This window comes from Schistocerca piceifrons, chromosome 5 (genome assembly GCF_021461385.2).
Source record: "Schistocerca piceifrons isolate TAMUIC-IGC-003096 chromosome 5, iqSchPice1.1, whole genome shotgun sequence".
NCBI lineage: Eukaryota > Metazoa > Arthropoda > Insecta > Orthoptera > Acrididae > Schistocerca > Schistocerca piceifrons.
In genome coordinates this window covers 645,698,618-645,717,861 of record NC_060142.1, presented here as the reverse complement: position 1 = coordinate 645,717,861, position 19,244 = coordinate 645,698,618, and the positions used below count along the sequence as shown (strand labels likewise).

Sequence of the window (19,244 nt, the reverse complement as noted above, 5' to 3'; positions counted from 1 at the left end):
TGCTTCTTCACCTGACAATTCAGTATTTTGTAGCTCTTCCCTACCATTACACTGCTGCGCCTTCTCTTTCTCTTCCCACTGAGAAAGCGTCTCTAACATGGTATCTATTAAATATTGTGAGTGATCTAATATTTCTGCTGTATCCTTAGATGCTACCGACCCCTCATCCGCATGTTCAGTCTGAGTATTCAGATCTGTCTTACCAATTACTGTAATTACTGGCTTAGGAAAAGTAACCGCCTGGTGAGCGCCAGTGTCCTCATAGACGGGAACTAGTTTTCCTGCCTCGGCCTACTACTGTTTCCTTTATTTCCATTATAGTTAACTGGCACAGCATTGCTTTCCGCAATGTTGTTTACCTGCATAATTTTGTTCGGAACAAAATTACTACCATTTGAATGCCATTGTTGGTTCTGGTAATTATTTCTCCAATTCCTACCTTTCTTGGGATGGCGAACACTTACTGTTCTGATGTTTACATTGGCATTCTGCTCGTTCTTAAAATTACTACTAGTGTTATTAGCATTTCTGTTATTACGTGCTTGCTCCTCATTGACAGCCACACGCTCAACACGTTCCAAATATTCAATGAAACGATCCAGATTGTCTCTAGGGGCAGATATAACTCTAGTTTGCCGATACCATGGTAGTTTGGCTTCAAGACCTAGTATTATCATTTCAGGTTTTAGCTTTTCGGCCAAATCTGACAAACGTGAGATCCGTGACCTGGCAAACTCTTTAATAGATTCCTTGCCTGCATTGAAGCGTTTTCCACTCCAAAATTCTCGCAACACTTCATTTTGCTTATTACTAGACCAATACTCATTAAGGAAAGCTGTTTTAAATTCCGCTAATGTTTTACACTTCAACATAACATCAGCTGACGAACGCATGGCGTCACCCGCTATATGGCTTCTGATAAATGAGATTTTCTCTCGTTCAGACCAAGTTGGTGGAATCACATTTTCAAAATCGTACCAGAAATCTAGCGGGTGGATATTTTTATCTGGATCGAGCCGCAAGAACTGCCGACCCCCGATAAAAGCGGCATTTGCAGCAACAATTTTTTGCATGCTACCATTACCAGAAGTTACTGAAGCTACTTTACTCTCAATGTTAGCAATGTTAGTACTAATTTTCTACTCTCATTTCAACATTATCTACTCTTTGCACGATATGAGTAGTATCAGTTTTGATTGCATCTACTTCTGCTTGACATGTGTTTACGTTTATATTAACATCATTAAACCTATCTGAGCACAGTTCAGAATCCGCCTCGATCTTTTCTGTTAACATGCGCTCCAGCTTCGCATCTTCCATTTCGAAGTCTTTGCGAACCTCAGCAACTTCGGATTTTACTGTTTTATACATTTCAGAAAATCGTTGAGCAACCTTTTCCTTAGTATCCTCATGATTGTAATCAATTTTATAATTCAAACTGTTCAGATCCTCTTTCAACTTATTGCAACCAGCCTTGAAGGTATTGTCCATTACCTCCAATCGTTTATTAAAATTAGTTTGGCTGGCCACAATCTCATACTTTAATTCAGCATTACTGCTTTTGACCTCAGTTATTTCAGACTTTAATTCAGCTGTCATTTTAGCATTAATGGTAGCTATTGCTTGTAATATAACATTTAAATCAATACCCCCATTATCTTTGGGTTGCTCACTAGCTGTTTTTTAATCACACTCAGGTGACGAAAAACTAGCTCCAATACCAGAATCATCAAAACGAAATGAAATATCTGATTGATCAGTCATATCTAACTTATCCTTTTTAAACTATACCATCTCTGATGACTGTTTCGTTTTTAACTCATCAGATAAACTATCATCCAATAAATTAACAATTTCTGATTTCTGCTTTACTACAGGGGTCTCTATTATTGAATCATTGCCCCTTTTCACACTACTGTCAGGAGACAATACTTCATATTTCGCATTAACATTACTATTTTCATGTATATTTACACTTGAACCGTTTTCTGGATTTACAGTTCCCGCAACAGACATAGGTTCTGATTTAAATTTAACCTCAGTTTCTTCTGGCGGTTCCATCGCCGACAGTCTTTTAGTGCAGGTTAATAAATATTTTAACAGCTTTTCACTTAACTTAGTTCCTTCTGCATGACGTATGGCGTTGCCGGCGTGGCGTACCGGGATTACTGAAGCGACGCGGCGCGTTCAACTGCAGACGGCACTTCGACGGGTGCTGTGTGTTTGCGAGGCCAGCAACTGCAGGCGCGGCTCCGCTTTCTCCGGCGGACGACTGCGGTGAGGCGAAACTGGCTCTCGCGATGCCGGCAGCGCCGCTACACTCAGTGCCAGCTCCATCAATCCACATGCACACGTAACACTGTATATCACTGTTCCATTGCTCAGTTGCGTGTCGCATTTAGCTTCCGAATCCGAATATTTAAAAATCACTTTCACTTTTACTCAGTTTCTTTCCCAGCCGATTGGCACCATATGTGGGGCGGCGGGTGGAATAATAGAATAAATGTTTTGTATTTATGCTGTTGTTTGCCGTTCTCAACACTGGCTCTCTAACCACAATATTGGCAACCAGAAAGTGATTAGCAAAACGTGAAGCCTGCAATTAGAATTCCTAGTGCCCACATCATCTGAGAAATACATTTATAGCTACAGCTTATAGCTCTGAGGAATTAGGGGATTGTCTGGGATTCATAATCAAAAACCATTCTCTCTAAAATGTTCACTATATTCTGAAAGTCACAGACCAAAAAGAATCCACACAATCCAACTACCAGAGCAGTTCAGAGTCTAATGCGCTGATGCAACTATAACCGTTCAAATTAAATGTTTAAGTGAATGCTCGCCATAATTTGATGATAATGTTCATCAAACGCCACGGTAATAATGATAGAATGTCCGTCCTGCAGCGGCATGTGAAAATACGACATACACAAACTAAAGATATATCATTAACGTCATCCCAAAATTAACACTTCACTCGAGAACGATTTCATGGTTATGCATATCCTGAGTAACTTATTACTGCATCCGAGGCTGTTTATATCAACGATAGCGACGTGACGCGACTCCCAGCACTGGTGGTGCGCTAATCAGCATCTGGAGAGAACTGGGGCCTTTTTCCTCTCACGCAGCGTTCTTACATATAACGCCGCGGTGTGGATGACTAAGGGAACGCCTGATCAAATCTGCTCTCCCGACTAGCCGCTGGGCTAGTAATTCACCACTTTAAGTTATCGAATAAATCATTGCTTCCTTAATTTCTAAGACAAAAACCAGAAAATCATGAATTTCAACTAAAATTTTAATTTGTGAGATCCAGAATACTGTTTCTACTAAATTATTATGCAAAAGGAATCTAAATATAAAAACATCCAAATTTCGAAAATGGTTAAAGTTGTTGAACTGATATCCAACACATACTGATTTTGTATTACTCCTGACATGCTAGAAACGTTTCAGGTTATTTACTTCATTTTAAAGTATTGCGCAATATTTATGACGTCAGAGCTAGTTACAGCGGACTAGGCTGGCACACAATGGAAAGACTGATGTGAATTTTATAAGGCGTGAGTATGCTGCTTCCCTACACTGCGACCGTAGCAGCAGTACGGTTCTGGACTGAAGCGCCTAGGACCGATCAGACACAGCAGCCGGTACGCACATGTGCAGGTTGTGCTCTGTTCCCATTATCGCACCTTTTTTGCCAATTACCTTAACAGGGTTTTTACCATGTCCCCACTAAGTTGGCACAATCCTGGGATATCAGACGCCCGCGTGACCTGAACGAAACATGATGTGTCTCCACCGTGAACTCGGCCTACATACCATCCTCTATCACCATGTGTGGTTTTCAGAGGTCCAAATGGGAACATTAATTTTAATTTATTTTTCAAGTCTTGGTGGTGGAAGAAACTTTTACTTTCAGTAATTGGCTGGCAAGGGGAGGAGAAGTGGTGGCATAAAGTTCCTGATTACGGAACTTTGTGTCAATGTCCTGGTTTAAAGACCAAACATCTCTGCACTGTCTTTTGAAGTGAGGGCATCTGACACTGTTGACTGTGGTCCATCCTTCAGATCTGGACATAAAGATTGGTGGCCCCTTGTGCTATCCATGAGAAGTAGGCTATCTGCTGGCACTCGGTTTCACCCTGTCCCTTCTCTCATCACCATTATCATCATGGTCATCATCATCATCATCCAACACAAATACTAAGGGAGATGTGAGAGCGGTCCACTGCTGAAGGTGTAGGCTGGTGGCAAGGACTGAGTTGGTGCATGTCCTGACACTCCAAACCTCTTGAGATATCAACTGTCATAAGGTGCTGCCCATGAGTAGCCACTATAGTAGCTGGTATCCATGAGGGTTTTGCCCAACAAGAAAGTACCCAAACAGCCAAACCTGGAAGTCATCGTCGAGCATGTCAGAGCTAGGGTTCCTTGGGTTGGAATTCCAGGAGATGGAAGAGGATGCACTGCTCTCGATCACGGAGGTGTTCTGCTGGGCTGTGGACATGGACAGGGGTGGACCTGCAGATGCTCAGGAACATCATGGTTGTTGCTATCATGGTAGATACTCCCACAGCCTTTTAATTTGTTGCTTAAATGTTCACGCCATCTCCTACACTTTGCCATTGGAGGAGGGGTTGAAACAGAAAGCTACATGGGTGATTGATGTGGCCGGTGGTGCAGAACTGTTGAAAGGGCATATCTGTGAATTGGGGCTCATTGCCAATTGTGAAGGTGTGGGAAGCCCTTCAATGGCGAGAATCTGCAGAACAGTACTGAGTGTGGCAGCCGCAGTGGTGGACACCTCACTGATCTCATTGGGGTAGTTTAAATAAGCGTCTGCACCGAGCTGAGGAAGGGGCAGCCTGATTGTGAGCACATCCAGAACAGCAGTGCACAATAGCCTCCACATTCTTGTGCACTGCTCACCAATAGAAACGTCACTTGGCAAGGGCTTTCATCCATGACACAGCCCAATGCCCATGATGGAGGAGTTCTAAGACCTGAGTGCATAAGGTAGTCAGGGTAACAACACAGTGGGTGCCCACCTCTGCATCCAGCAGGAGCACAATGGAAAAGACTGACAAACAATGAGAAAAGCGAGTCCACACCTGGAGATGGGATCAGCTGACTTCCGAAAATAAGTGGGCCAATCAGGAGTTCATAGTTCACCTCAAGATAGGGTTGTGGTGCGTGACCACCACAACATGAATAACAGTAATGGGAAACCCATCCAAGGTGTTTTGTCGTTCCACATTGATGTGAAATCATGAGATATTCAGTTGATCGAATGTCAGGTCTGCTCCAGAGGCTAAAGTTTAGAACAACATTCACTTCCACCAAGCTTTACCAGGAAGTTCTCTTGATGTCATATGGGGTGGGTTTGCAGTAGAGCTTGGGTACTGATCATCGACTCAAAATCTTAAAAAAGCTGGAGGGAGCCATTTGGCTGCTGGACCATAGCCAGCACTGTGCATTCCAGCCATAAGACGTTTATTTGCAGCGTGCACGATCTCGAAAGAATTTGCTATTTCAGTATGTCATCCAAGAAAAGGATTGTCTATCTTGAGCACTGCAGTGCGGACTTGTGGATCGGAGGCAATTGGATCACTATGTCAGCATTCAGGGAATCGGTATATGAGGTTTTGCAAGACAGATTGGCACAAGTGAAATCACAATGACGACTCAGATCTTGCAAATCTGTTATTCACGAGCACCACGATTGGCCCACTTGCTTGTGATTCTGATGGAACTCGAGGCGCGATGTGACCACATGTAACCATTATGAAAAATAGTTCTACAGCAATGAACACATTTCCTCGAAAGTGAGTGCAGCTGGGCTTGAGAGGGGAGACAACTTCTGGAGTAAGAAAAATGTCTCTGGAGAAGCCCAAGAAAGTAAGAGCGACCATTGGGGAGCATCATCAAAAACCTGAAAAGTGGCGAAGTATTGTTTCAGCCACTGCAGATAAGTGTTCCAATCCTCCTTGGTATTATTAAGCAGCGGAAATACGAATGGGCAGGACCCTGTTTGGGAGGTGACGACAGTCCGGGTGGAATGTGTACCCCGTATATGGAATCGTTCTGACAGCAATTGAATTTCCTGAACCAAAACACCCAGTTGCTGCTGGAACTGCTGTTGCAATTGCTCCTGCAGGAGCAGCTGTTGCTGTTCCATGAATTGTACAAGTTCTGCGTCCACAATGCACTGTTATCTTTTACCTCATCACCAATTCTAGTAACTGGAATCGAGCGAGACCAGAGCATACCAGCCGAATCGCCGACGGCGTCCATGAGAAATCGCCAGTGCAACGTGCGCACACACACACACACACAGTGAAATACCAAGACCAGAGAGCAAAACCAAACCGTATAGCAACACGCAGTAACTATGGAAACAACAAATGGACAAACTATCACGAGCGCTGTCGGCACACGACTGCAGTCTGAGCCCCTGCGCAGCAGACTTTACAGGGTCCTCCGTGAGCGCCATAGGATGGCGTGGCAGGCATGGCCCGATCACAGCGCTGTGGCGGCGACAGCAGCGCTCGCAGTTTACAGGGTCGCCGCCTAGCGACTGTTGTCTGTGTCCTGGCCTTCTGGTAGTCTGTCAAAACTGTCGGACCAGGATACCAGAGTGTTCCTAGCTTTCTGTGTTCTATAAATGTCCTGAATTTATTACTTGGTTCGAATAAAGCTTCTTTTACAGTTAAATATCACGCCAAATGAACTAATCATGAGGCAAGTGACCAGGCCTTGAAGACATGAACTTGTGTACGTCTGATTTACACGACTAGCAGCGATGGTGATATATTTCAGTTCTCCCTGAAATGAAGTTTTTTTTCTTAACTGCCCTGATTTATTTTCAGTAACAAAACCTTTTTCTTTTTTTGCAAAACGAGCTCACCCTGAACGATTTTTAAGCCATTAGCACATTTTCCAGTGTTCATTTGGCAATTAAAATTTATATAAACATTTTCCCTCAAATCACTAATTACATTTTTCTGAGTTACCTTGATTGCTTCAAAAGAAATAGTTTAACTTTTGTAAAACTTAACACTGCGTTTGTGAAGTTGATATCTCATGTTCAATTCTCGCTGTTCGTTTGGCAATGAAAATCTGGATGTAAATCCATTGCGTAATTTATAGAGAGTCACATCTTCGTTACACTGACACATTTGATCACAGAACGAGTCCAATACACGCTCCAGTTTGTGAGCCATTCGGAGTCATCTCCTCATACTACGCGGAATGTACAGGTTTTTATCTGAGCTAAAATGATTGGTATTGTATCTTTGCCAGTTTAACCACGAGTAGAGTGTTCATAAGCCATCCACGTGATACAAATCTGATGGGAATCTGCTCAAAAGAAAAGCTTCTGGCTATAGGAGGGTACTGAATTTCAGTGGTCCTCAAGAGGTCGACCGCATAACATAGCATCACATTCTAGAGTGAAAACTTTCTGAAAAATTTGTCAAATCCTATTGCCTTATAACATCTAACCGATAATATTGTAAGACATTTTCATTTCTCGTGACTGTTACATGCACACCTGTATTTGTAAGGCCGGCCGCTGTGGCCGAGCGGTTCTAGGCGATTCAGTCTGGAACCGCGCGACCGCTACGGTTGCGGGTGCGAATCCTGCCTTGGGCATGGGTGTGTGTGATGTCCTTAGGTTAGTTAGGTTTAAGTAGTTCTAAGGTCTAGGGGACTGATGACCTCCGATGTTAAGTCCTATAGTGCTCAGAGCCATTTGAACCATTTGTATTTGTAAGTGTGAATAATGAATGCTCAAAATGTTTTATGTTGTGCAAAAAATAGTACAGCCTCTGATGTCTAGACCAAGGTCTTCTGCGGTGTACTGAAATTTTCACCATACAGTCTGAGGCCCTTCTTTATGTGTTTGGGATACACGTCTTGTGAAAAATTGAGGTATCATGTCACGACTTCCCTTCCTGCGGTAGACCCTTCATCTCACGGTGGCACATATACCCAAACTCCTCAACTATTTGCGGTTTATACAGATGTCTATAAATAAAGTTCCATTTCAAAAACACTGTAGACAGAGAACCACTGCTCAGAATGAGATCAAATTTGTACAGCATATTGCCAGCCGGGGTGGCCGAGCGGTTCTAGGAGCTGCGGTCTGGAACCACGCGACCGCTACGGTTGCAGGTTCGAATCCTGCCTTGGGCATGGATGTGTGTGATGTCGTTGGGTTAGTTAGGTTTAAGTAGTTCTAGGTTCTAGGGGACTGATGACCTTAGAAGTTAAGTCCCATATTGCTCAGAGCCATTTTAACCATTTTTGTACAGCATATTACTGACGCACTGGAAAACCTTATGGAACAAAAAAGCTTTAACGAAAATATTTGCAAGTAGGTGGCTCTGTAAGTATCTTAACGTAAACGGGGTCGACTACAAGTAACAGATGGATCGCAACAGACGACGGTGGTTTGAATTATTCATTATGCTATCAGCACTGTTCAATGTGCATGACTCCAACAACTCGTCAGCCAACAGCTGTGATATTTTTATTTAGGTAAGCCCATCTACCATCATCTGATGAATGAAATCTGTTTTGATTGTTGTGAGGCTTAAAACGGCATACAAAACGAATTGAAATCTGTTTTTATTTGTTCTCGCTCCAAAAACAGCATAAAAACATAATGGCAACAGTTCCAAATTGTGGTCTTACTGGCGCAAGACATGTTCAATATGCTGTCCACTGTTATGTGCAACAATTTAAAACTGGGTGTTGTGTGCTGTCCTTAGGTTAGTTAGGTTTAAGTAGTTCTAAGTTCTAGGGGACTGATGACCATAGATGTTAAGTCCCATAGTGCTCAGAACCATTTGAACCATTTTTTTGAACAATTTAAAATCGAGAAACAGCATGTTCCATAACAGATCAGAGCGCATCGGGAGTCATGCTCAGAATACGTTGCCAGATGCTAGCCTTCGATTCAGCTGAGTTCGTAATTGGAGCACTGAACACAGCATCTTAATCCCACAGCAAGAAGTCACAGCGATTAAAATCATGTGGTCTGGACAGCCACGCTGTAGGAAAATCACGACTGATAATTCTGCCACTTCCGAAATCATTCGGCAGCAGCATCTTCACTGGCTGTACAATGAGCAGAGGAGCGCCATCTTGCATAAATTGATCCTGCCCACACATCCATGTTGCTGAATGACGTTGGTGCACAAAAGACTATCATAGCTCTTACCAGTACAGGTTACAAGACCCGCAGTACTGATCTTCTAGAAAAAATACGGCCATATGATAAACGATGTCGTCAACCCGTACCACACAGTCACTTCTGCAGAATGAAGTAACCTTCCAGTACTGGTGGTGGTAAAACTCTACCTAAGTAGGAAGATTACCGTCGCGTTGTCATGTCCTACAGCTCCTTCAAGCTACCGTGTGTAGTAAATGGTTTCTTAAATTCGTGTGGTCCACGAAATTACTGGCTCTTGCGAGTTAATGCCGGGAATTAATAATTTCTAGCGGAAGGTTTTCCCAACCGGTAAAAATTTGAACGTAACGAATAACGCAATATTTTTTAACCACTACACGAGGCACCTATACCTGGCTTAATAGGCATTATATAGCTTTTATTTGCTTTCATGACCCAGAATTCGACTGTGGTACTGAGTTTCACCTATTCTTTATGTTAGAGGGAGCAAATAATCAGTCGAGGATAGAGATTAATTGATATTTATTCAGAACCGATGGTATTTCAACAACTAGTCGTGTTTCTCTTGCAATATTCATCATCAAAACTGGTCTCTCTAGTTAACGTGGTTCAGTTTCGCCAAGTAATTGTGGAATGGTACAGGGTAGCGCAGACCTGGCTTCAATGTAATTTTATACGAGCACACAATTATACCTAAACCCATGCTTATTACATTCAGTTGCTATAGGTAACTCAGAACAAGTTCAGCAATGACACTACAAGCAAAACTAGGTCAGGGTGGAAGAATATTTCGCAGGTCTTTATCAAATCAAAGGGCATTAAAATCCGATACTTTTCCTAGTGGCACGAGTCTAAGCCATGTATTTTACTTAACGCACGACATCGCCAACAAATCAGATAGTTAAGGGGGGAAACATCATCACTTCAATGCTGGCCAAGTTTCGGTAGCCAATAGAAATCCAGATAAATACGAACACACAAGATTATTCCTTCCTTATTTTATACTCGCCGACTATCGTATGATTATTTATCGCATACAAAACATTTTCACAACGAAACTACAATTTATCAATGTGGCGGTTGCTCCAACCAACCACGTAGTGCGAAAGCAAGTTCACAAAGGAAACATATGGAAAATAAATAAAAATCCTCCAGCCGGCCGAAGTGGCCGTGCGGTTAAAGGCGCTGCAGTCTGGAACCGCAAGACCGCTGCGGTCGCAGGTTCGAATCCTGCCTCGGGCTTGGATGTTTGTGATGTCCTTAGGTTAGTTAGTTTTAACTAGTCCTAAGTTCTAGGGGACTAATGACCTCAGCAGTTGAGTCCCATAGTGCTCAGAGCCATTTGAACCATTTTTGAAAAATCCTCCAAAGTATTACTGTAAACGAAAGAGCAGATTGAAATACATTGAATGAATGAATTTCCGTTAATCGCAGAGCAAGAATATGACCGTGAGCTTAAGGCCCATGATGTGTGGCCTGACCAAGGCACAAACGCAAAGTTCTACTGAAATTCTAATAAATTATGAAAATAAATTCTCTTACGGGGTTTAGTAGTAATCTCGCACCTGATTTCAACATCTGGACTTCATTACCGAGCAGATTTCAGACAATCTAATACCTTTGTTAACATTACCAAAACGAAAGCTGCGTCTCCATGTCTGTCCAGCGCCGCGACCCAGGAACAAGTGCTCCACCGGACACCTCGCCTAACAGCTATTCGTTCAAAAAGTGGTGAAGGGGATGATTCGCCAACCTAACAGAGCCAATCCTCGGACCTTCGCGATCTCTCTGACCGGACTTGCCCACCATCTTTGCTAAACTTGATCACGTTTAGGGGGTTGGTACTATCCTACCACAGAACGACTCTACACATGCAATGCCACGACCTCTGACCAGAGCTGGTACACCACATACGATCTCATTCATACAGTCCAAGGTCGCATATGGGAAAGGATACAAAGAAACATGGCACACATGAAATAAAATAAATAAATAAATAAACACCACTTGGTCCATTCTCTTCTGTTTGTCATACACGGAGTCAAAGCACTCTGGCTGTAGTTCTCCGATACTGAAATTTATTGGAAAAAATATGGAACGGGACAAGAAGATCCGTTTCAATGTGTGATGTGCGTGAGATTTTTATGTTGCCCATCCCCTTCCATGGCCATTTATTGTGCACTTTCATACGAGCAAGTAATACCACAGCGAACGTTCGTCTTGTTGGTAGATAAGCAGTAAGCAAATCCTCAACATGGGTGGTTTTGTATAGAAAGCAATGCAGGATGTTTCGTAGTATCTTCCGCACTGTTCTGGCAGGCATGTCCAACATTCGGGGCAGTTCCCCTTGCTCTGCACTTTAGGACACCACCGCTCGACTCCTCCTGCAATGCTGTGCCCACGTTTTTGATAGACTTCGGATCAACTGCTTCCCTCCCTCTGCCATATTGCACTTCAAAAGACTCTTTTCGAAGTTTGTAATCCTCCATCCTTATTAGAGATCGGATCAATTTTTCTTGCCGTGGATTGTCAAGAACTTATGCAGTGCTACTGACGCACACTCACCGTTCTTGCAAAAGAGCTTTACTATCAGCGCGCGATCCTTCGTGGTGACAGTCACGGTGGGCGTCTCACACGCTAACTGAGTAACAGCCGTGTGCCACGCGTCTGTTGGTGTACGTATTCTGATGTCTACAGTGAAATACTGGTCTTTTTTTATGCTGTTCAAAGTTTGCTCGTTCTGGTTCAAATGGTTCAAATGGCTCTGAGCACTATGGGACTCAACTGCTGTGGTCATAAATCCCCTAGAAGTTAGAACTACTTAAACCTAACTAACCTAAGGACATCACACACATCCATGCCCGAGGCAGGATTCGAACCTGCGACCGTAGCGGTCGTGCGGTTCCAGACTGTAGCGCCTTTAACCGCTCGGCCACTCAGGCCGGCTTACTCGTTCTGGGTTCAAATGATTCAAATGGCTCTAAGCACTATGGGACTCAACTGCTGTGGTCATATCCCCTAGAACTTAGAACTACTTAAACCTAACTAACCTAAGGACATCACACACATCCATGCCTGAGGCAGGATTCGAACCTGCGACCGTAGCGGTCGTGCGGTTCCAGACTGTAGCGCCTTTAACCGCTCGGCCACTCAGGCCGGCTTACTCGTTCTGGGTTCAAATGATTCAAATGGCTCTGAGCACTATGGGACTCAACTGCTGTGGTCATAAATCCCCTAGAACTTAGAACTACTTAAACCTAACTAACCTAAGGACATCACACACATCCATGTCCAAGGCAGGATTCGAACCTGCGATCGTAGCGGTCGTGCGGTTCCAGACTGTAGCGCCTTTAACCGCTCGGCCACTCAGGCCGGCTTACTCGTTCTGGGTTCAAATGATTCAAATGGCTCTGAGCACTATGGGACTCAACTGCTGTGGTCATATCCCCTAGAACTTAGAACTACTTAAACCTAACTAACCTAAGGACATCACACACATCCATGCCCGAGGCAGGATTCGAACCTGCGACCGTAGCGGTCGTGCGGTTCCAGACTGTAGCGCCTTTAACCGCTCGGCCACTCAGGCCGGCTTACTCGTTCTGGGTTCAAATGATTCAAATGGCTCTGAGCACTATGGGACTCAACTGCTGTGGTCATAAATCCCCTAGAAGTTAGAACTACTTAAACCTAACTAACCTAAGGACATCACACACATCCATGCCCGAGGCAGGATTCGAACCTGCGACCGTAGCGGTCGTGCGGTTCCAGACTGTAGCACCTTTAACCGCTTGGCCACTCCGGCCGGCTTACTCGTTCTGGGCAGTGGTTCTCTATGTACAGAGTTTTAGAACCAGAACTTTAAGGACGCCCCTATTCTACACCCGGTATTCCCCTACCAATATGGCTATCTAGTTGCCCCAACAGTACCGTGCTACCCTAACTCATGCCACACCTTTCTGCTCCACCCTCCAAATTTCGCATACTACTCTCCTTGTCGATTTAGTGGGGACTCCGCTCATTTCGTATTTTATCAGTGCAGTTCCTCCGTCAAAGGTAGAGGAGAGTGGAGGTAGGTAGAAACAATATGTTGAGGGCACCTATGAGAAGGAAGAGTTGTTAATTAAGTAACAGATGAAGGAACTGGTCTCGATTGGTGATTGGAAGACAAAAGACTGAGGATCACAGAAAACGGTAAAGATAGGTAACTTGTGAGTAATTTTTAATATCTGCCGGGGATTTGGCAACAAAATAGTTACTGAGTTTAGTGTGTAGAATCAATGAGTAGGGAAGCAAACTTACAGGGAATCACTATCCACTTATTCTCGAAGACCGCAAAGACAAAACAGACGCATCAGAGTGCTAGTCTGACGTTGCACTCGGTGCTAGAAACAAGATATGGCTACACAACTATCACAGGATGAGTCGCCATGGAAAAACCACTGAACAGCGGGAAGTATCATCATACCTGCGTAACGCCATACTTAAGACGCTTTGGCCGGCCGCGGTGGTCTAGCGGTTCTAGGCGCGCAGTCCGGAACCGCGCGACTGCTACGGTCGCAGGTTCGAATCCTGTCTCGGGCTTGGATGTTTGTGATGTCCTTAGGTTAGTTAGTTTTAACTAGTCCTAAGTTCTAGGGGACTAATGACCTCAGCAGTTGAGTCCCATAGTGCTCAGAGCCATTTGAACCATTTTTGAAAAATCCTCCAAAGTATTACTGTAAACGAAAGAGCAGATTGAAATACATTGAATGAATGAATTTCCGTTAATCGCAGAGCAAGAATATGACCGTGAGCTTAAGGCCCATGATGTGTGGCCTGACCAAGGCACAAACGCAAAGTTCTACTGAAATTCTAATAAATTATGAAAATAAATTCTCTTACGGGGTTTAGTAGTAATCTCGCACCTGATTTCAACATCTGGACTTCATTACCGAGCAGATTTCAGACAATCTAATACCTTTGTTAACATTACCAAAACGAAAGCTGCGTCTCCATGTCTGTCCAGCGCCGCGACCCAGGAACAAGTGCTCCACCGGACACCTCGCCTAACAGCTATTCGTTCAAAAAGTGGTGAAGGGGATGATTCGCCAACCTAACAGAGCCAATCCTCGGACCTTCGCGATCTCTCTGACCGGACTTGCCCACCATCTTTGCTAAACTTGATCACGTTTAGGGGGTTGGTACTATCCTACCACAGAACGACTCTACACATGCAATGCCACGACCTCTGACCAGAGCTGGTACACCACATACGATCTCATTCATACAGTCCAAGGTCGCATATGGGAAAGGATACAAAGAAACATGGCACACATGAAATAAAATAAATAAATAAATAAACACCACTTGGTCCATTCTCTTCTGTTTGTCATACACGGAGTCAAAGCACTCTGGCTGTAGTTCTCCGATACTGAAATTTATTGGAAAAAATATGGAACGGGACAAGAAGATCCGTTTCAATGTGTGATGTGCGTGAGATTTTTATGTTGCCCATCCCCTTCCATGGCCATTTATTGTGCACTTTCATACGAGCAAGTAATACCACAGCGAACGTTCGTCTTGTTGGTAGATAAGCAGTAAGCAAATCCTCAACATGGGTGGTTTTGTATAGAAAGCAATGCAGGATGTTTCGTAGTATCTTCCGCACTGTTCTGGCAGGCATGTCCAACATTCGGGGCAGTTCCCCTTGCTCTGCACTTTAGGACACCACCGCTCGACTCCTCCTGCAATGCTGTGCCCACGTTTTTGATAGACTTCGGATCAACTGCTTCCCTCCCTCTGCCATATTGCACTTCAAAAGACTCTTTTCGAAGTTTGTAATCCTCCATCCTTATTAGAGATCGGATCAATTTTTCTTGCCGTGGATTGTCAAGAACTTATGCAGTGCTACTGACGCACACTCACCGTTCTTGCAAAAGAGCTTTACTATCAGCGCGCGATCCTTCGTGGTGACAGTCACGGTGGGCGTCTCACACGCTAACTGAGTAACAGCCGTGTGCCACGCGTCTGTTGGTGTACGTATTCTGATGTCTACAGTGAAATACTGGTCTTTTTTTATGCTGTTCAAAGTTTGCTCGTTCTGGTTCAAATGGTTCAAATGGCTCTGAGCACTATGGGACTCAACTGCTGTGGTCATAAATCCCCTAGAATTTAGAACTACTTAAACCTAACTAACCTAAGGACATCACACACATCCATGCCCGAGGCAGGATTCGAACCTGCGACCGTAGCGGTCGTGCGGTTCCAGACTGTAGCGCCTTTAACCACTCGGCCACTCAGGCCGGCTTACTCGTTCTGGGTTCAAATGATTCAAATGGCTCTGAGCACTATGGGACTCAACTGCTGTGGTCATAAATCCCCTAGAACTTAGAACTACTTAAACCTATCTAACCTAAGGACATCACACACATCCATGCCCGAGGCAGGATTCGAACCTGCCACCGTAAAGGTCGTGCGGTTCCAGACTGTAGCGCCTTTAACCGCTCGGCCACTCAGGCCGGCTTACTCGTACTGGGTTCAAATGATTCAAATGGCTCTGAGCACTATGGGACTCAACTGCTGTGGTCATAAGTCCCCTAGAACTTAGAACTACTTAAACCTAACTAACCTAAGGACATCACACACAGCCATGCTCGAGGCAGGATTCGAACCTGCGACCGTAGCGGTCGTGCGGTTCCAGACTGTAGCGCCTTTAACCGCTCGGCCACTCAGGCCGGCTTACTCGTTTTGGGTTCAAATGATTCAAATGGCTCTGAGCACTATGGGACTCAACTGCTGTGGTCATAAATCCCCTAGAAGTTAGAACTACTTAAACCTAACTAACCTAAGGACATCACACACATCCATGCCCGAGGCAGGATTCGAACCTGCGACCGTAGCGGTCGTGCGGTTCCAGACTGTAGCGCCTTTAACCGCTCGGCCACTCAGGCCGGCTTACTCGTTCTGGGTTCAAATGATTCAAATGGCTCTAAGCACTATGGGACTCAACTGCTGTGGTCATATCCCCTAGAACTTAGAACTACTTAAACCTAACTAACCTAAGGACATCACACACATCCATGCCTGAGGCAGGATTCGAACCTGCGACCGTAGCGGTCGTGCGGTTCCAGACTGTAGCGCCTTTAACCGCTCGGCCACTCAGGCCGGCTTACTCGTTCTGGGTTCAAATGATTCAAATGGCTCTGAGCACTATGGGACTCAACTGCTGTGGTCATAAATCCCCTAGAACTTAGAACTACTTAAACCTAACTAACCTAAGGACATCACACACATCCATGTCCGAGGCAGGATTCGAACCTGCGATCGTAGCGGTCGTGCGGTTCCAGACTGTAGCGCCTTTAACCGCTCGGCCACTCAGGCCGGCTTACTCGTTCTGGGTTCAAATGATTCAAATGGCTCTGAGCACTATGGGACCCAACTGCTGTGGTCATATCCCCTAGAACTTAGAACTACTTAAACCTAACTAACCTAAGGACATCACACACATCCATGCCCGAGGCAGGATTCGAACCTGCGACCGTAGCGGTCGTGCGGTTCCAGACTGTAGCGCCTTTAACCGCTCGGCCACTCAGGCCGGCTTACTCGTTCTGGGTTCAAATGATTCAAATGGCTCTAAGCACTATGGGACTCAACTGCTGTGGTCATATCCCCTAGAACTTAGAACTACTTAAACCTAACTAACCTAAGGACATCACACACATCCATGCCTGAGGCAGGATTCGAACCTGCGACCGTAGCGGTCGTGCGGTTCCAGACTGTAGCGCCTTTAACCGCTCGGCCACGCAGGCCGGCTTACTCGTTCTGGGTTCAAATGATTCAAATGGCTCTGAGCACTATGGGACTCAACTGCTGTGGTCATAAATCCCCTAGAACTTAGAACTACTTAAACCTAACTAACCTAAGGACATCACACACATCCATGTCCGAGGCAGGATTCGAACCTGCGATCGTAGCGGTCGTGCGGTTCCAGACTGTAGCGCCTTTAACCGCTCGGCCACTCAGGCCGGCTTACTCGTTCTGGGTTCAAATGATTCAAATGGCTCTGAGCACTATGGGACTCAACTGCTGTGGTCATATCCCCTAGAACTTAGAACTACTTAAACCTAACTAACCTAAGGACATCACACACATCCATGCCTGAGGCAGGATTCGAACCTGCGACCGTAGCGGTCGTGCGGTTCCAGACTGTAGCGCCTTTAACCGCTCGGCCACTAAGGCCGGCTTACTCGTTCTGGGTTCAAATGATTCAAATGGCTCTGAGCACTATGGGACTCAACTGCTGTGGTCATAAATCCCCTAGAAGTTAGAACTACTTAAACCTAACTAACCTAAGGACATCACACACATCCATGCCCGAGGCAGGATTCGAACCTGCGACCGTAGCGGTCGTGCGGTTCCAGACTGTAGCGCCTTTAACCGCTCGGCCACTCAGGCCGGCTTACTCGTTCTGGGTTCAAATGATTCAAATGGCTCTGAGCACTATGGGACTCAACTGCTGTGGTCATAAATCCCCTAGAACTTAGAACTACTTAAACCTAACTAACCTAAGGACATCACACACATCCATGTCCGAGGCAGGATTCGAACCTGCGATCGTAGCGGTCGTGCGGTTCCAGACTGTAGCGCCTTTAACCGCTCGGCCACTCAGGCCGGCTTACTCGTTCTGGGTTCAAATGATTAAAATGGCTCTGAGCACTATGGGACTCAACTGCTGTGGTCATATCCCCTAGAACTTAGAACTACTTAAACCTAACTAACCTAAGGACATCACACACATCCATGCCCGAGGCAGGATTCGAACCTGCGACCGTAGCGGTCGTGCGGTTCCAGACTGTAGCGCCTTTAACCGCTCGGCCACTCAGGCCGGCTTACTCGTTCTGGGTTCAAATGATTCAAATGGCTCTAAGCACTATGGGACTCAACTGCTGTGGTCATATCCCCTAGAACTTAGAACTACTTAAACCTAACTAACCTAAGGACATCACACACATCCATGCCTGAGGCAGGATTCGAACCTGCGACCGTAGCGGTCGTGCGGTTCCAGACTGTAGCGCCTTTAACCGCTCGGCCACTCAGGCCGGCTTACTCGTTCTGGGTTCAAATGATTCAAATGGCTCTGAGCACTATGGGACTCAACTGCTGTGGTCATAAATCCCCTAGAACTTAGAACTACTTAAACCTAACTAACCTAAGGACATCACACACATCCATGTCCGAGGCAGGATTCGAACCTGCGATCGTAGCGGTCGTGCGGTTCCAGACTGTAGCGCCTTTAACCGCTCGGCCACTCAGGCCGGCTTACTCGTTCTGGGTTCAAATGATTCAAATGGCTCTGAGCACTATGGGACTCAACTGCTGTGGTCATATCCCCTAGAACTTAGAACTACTTAAACCTAACTAACCTAAGGACATCACACACATCCATGCCTGAGGCAGGATTCGAACCTGCGACCGTAGCGGTCGTGCGGTTCCAGACCGTAGCGCCTTTAACCGCTCGGCCACTAAGGCCGGCTTACTCGTTCTGGGTTCAAATGATTCAAATGGCTCTGAGCACTATGGGACTCAACTGCTGTGGTCATAAATCCCCTAGAAGTTAGAACTACTTAAACCTAACTAACCTAAGGACATCACACACATCCATGCCCGAGGCAGGATTCGAACCTGCGACCGTAGCGGTCGTGCGGTTCCAGACTGTAGCGCCTTTAACCGCTCGGCCACTCAGGCCGGCTTACTCGTTCTGGGTTCAAATGATTCAAATGGCTCTGAGCACTATGGGACTCAACTGCTGTGGTCATATCCCCTAGAACTTAGAACTACTTAAACCTAACTAACCTAAGGACATCACACACATCCATGCCTGAGGCAGGATTCGAACCTGCGACCGTAGCGGTCGTGCGGTTCCAGACTGTAGCGCCTTTAACCGCTCGGCCACTAAGGCCGGCTTACTCGTTCTGGGTTCAAATGATTCAAATGGCTCTGAGCACTATGGGACTCAACTGCTGTGGTCATAAATCCCCTAGAAGTTAGAACTACTTAAACCTAA

The 19,244-nt window shown here is 45.4% G+C and overlaps 11 non-coding genes across 11 annotated transcripts; all 11 read right to left on the bottom strand.

Moving 5' to 3' along the window:
• Positions 1-12,060: 12,060 nt before the first annotated feature.
• On the bottom strand, positions 12,061-12,144 carry Trnas-gga. The gene is given in 2 exon segments: positions 12,061-12,095; positions 12,105-12,144. It is a non-coding gene; the product is annotated as a tRNA-Ser (tRNA).
• A 130-nt stretch (positions 12,145-12,274) lies between these two features.
• Positions 12,275-12,358, bottom strand: Trnas-gga. The gene is given in 2 exon segments: positions 12,275-12,309; positions 12,319-12,358. It is a non-coding gene; the product is annotated as a tRNA-Ser (tRNA).
• Positions 12,359-12,704: 346 nt separating this feature from the next.
• On the bottom strand, positions 12,705-12,788 carry Trnas-gga. The gene is given in 2 exon segments: positions 12,705-12,739; positions 12,749-12,788. It is a non-coding gene; the product is annotated as a tRNA-Ser (tRNA).
• A 2,611-nt stretch (positions 12,789-15,399) lies between these two features.
• Positions 15,400-15,483, bottom strand: Trnas-gga. The gene is given in 2 exon segments: positions 15,400-15,434; positions 15,444-15,483. It is a non-coding gene; the product is annotated as a tRNA-Ser (tRNA).
• Positions 15,484-16,047: 564 nt separating this feature from the next.
• On the bottom strand, positions 16,048-16,131 carry Trnas-gga. Its single transcript is given in 2 exon segments — positions 16,048-16,082; positions 16,092-16,131. It is a non-coding gene; the product is annotated as a tRNA-Ser (tRNA).
• Positions 16,132-16,261: 130 nt separating this feature from the next.
• Positions 16,262-16,345, bottom strand: Trnas-gga. Its single transcript is given in 2 exon segments — positions 16,262-16,296; positions 16,306-16,345. It is a non-coding gene; the product is annotated as a tRNA-Ser (tRNA).
• A 346-nt stretch (positions 16,346-16,691) lies between these two features.
• Positions 16,692-16,775, bottom strand: Trnas-gga. The gene is given in 2 exon segments: positions 16,692-16,726; positions 16,736-16,775. It is a non-coding gene; the product is annotated as a tRNA-Ser (tRNA).
• Positions 16,776-17,551: 776 nt separating this feature from the next.
• On the bottom strand, positions 17,552-17,635 carry Trnas-gga. Its single transcript is given in 2 exon segments — positions 17,552-17,586; positions 17,596-17,635. It is a non-coding gene; the product is annotated as a tRNA-Ser (tRNA).
• A 346-nt stretch (positions 17,636-17,981) lies between these two features.
• Positions 17,982-18,065, bottom strand: Trnas-gga. The gene is given in 2 exon segments: positions 17,982-18,016; positions 18,026-18,065. It is a non-coding gene; the product is annotated as a tRNA-Ser (tRNA).
• Positions 18,066-18,195: 130 nt separating this feature from the next.
• Positions 18,196-18,279, bottom strand: Trnas-gga. The gene is given in 2 exon segments: positions 18,196-18,230; positions 18,240-18,279. It is a non-coding gene; the product is annotated as a tRNA-Ser (tRNA).
• A 562-nt stretch (positions 18,280-18,841) lies between these two features.
• On the bottom strand, positions 18,842-18,925 carry Trnas-gga. The gene is given in 2 exon segments: positions 18,842-18,876; positions 18,886-18,925. It is a non-coding gene; the product is annotated as a tRNA-Ser (tRNA).
• Between the last annotated feature and the right edge of the window lie 319 nt (positions 18,926-19,244).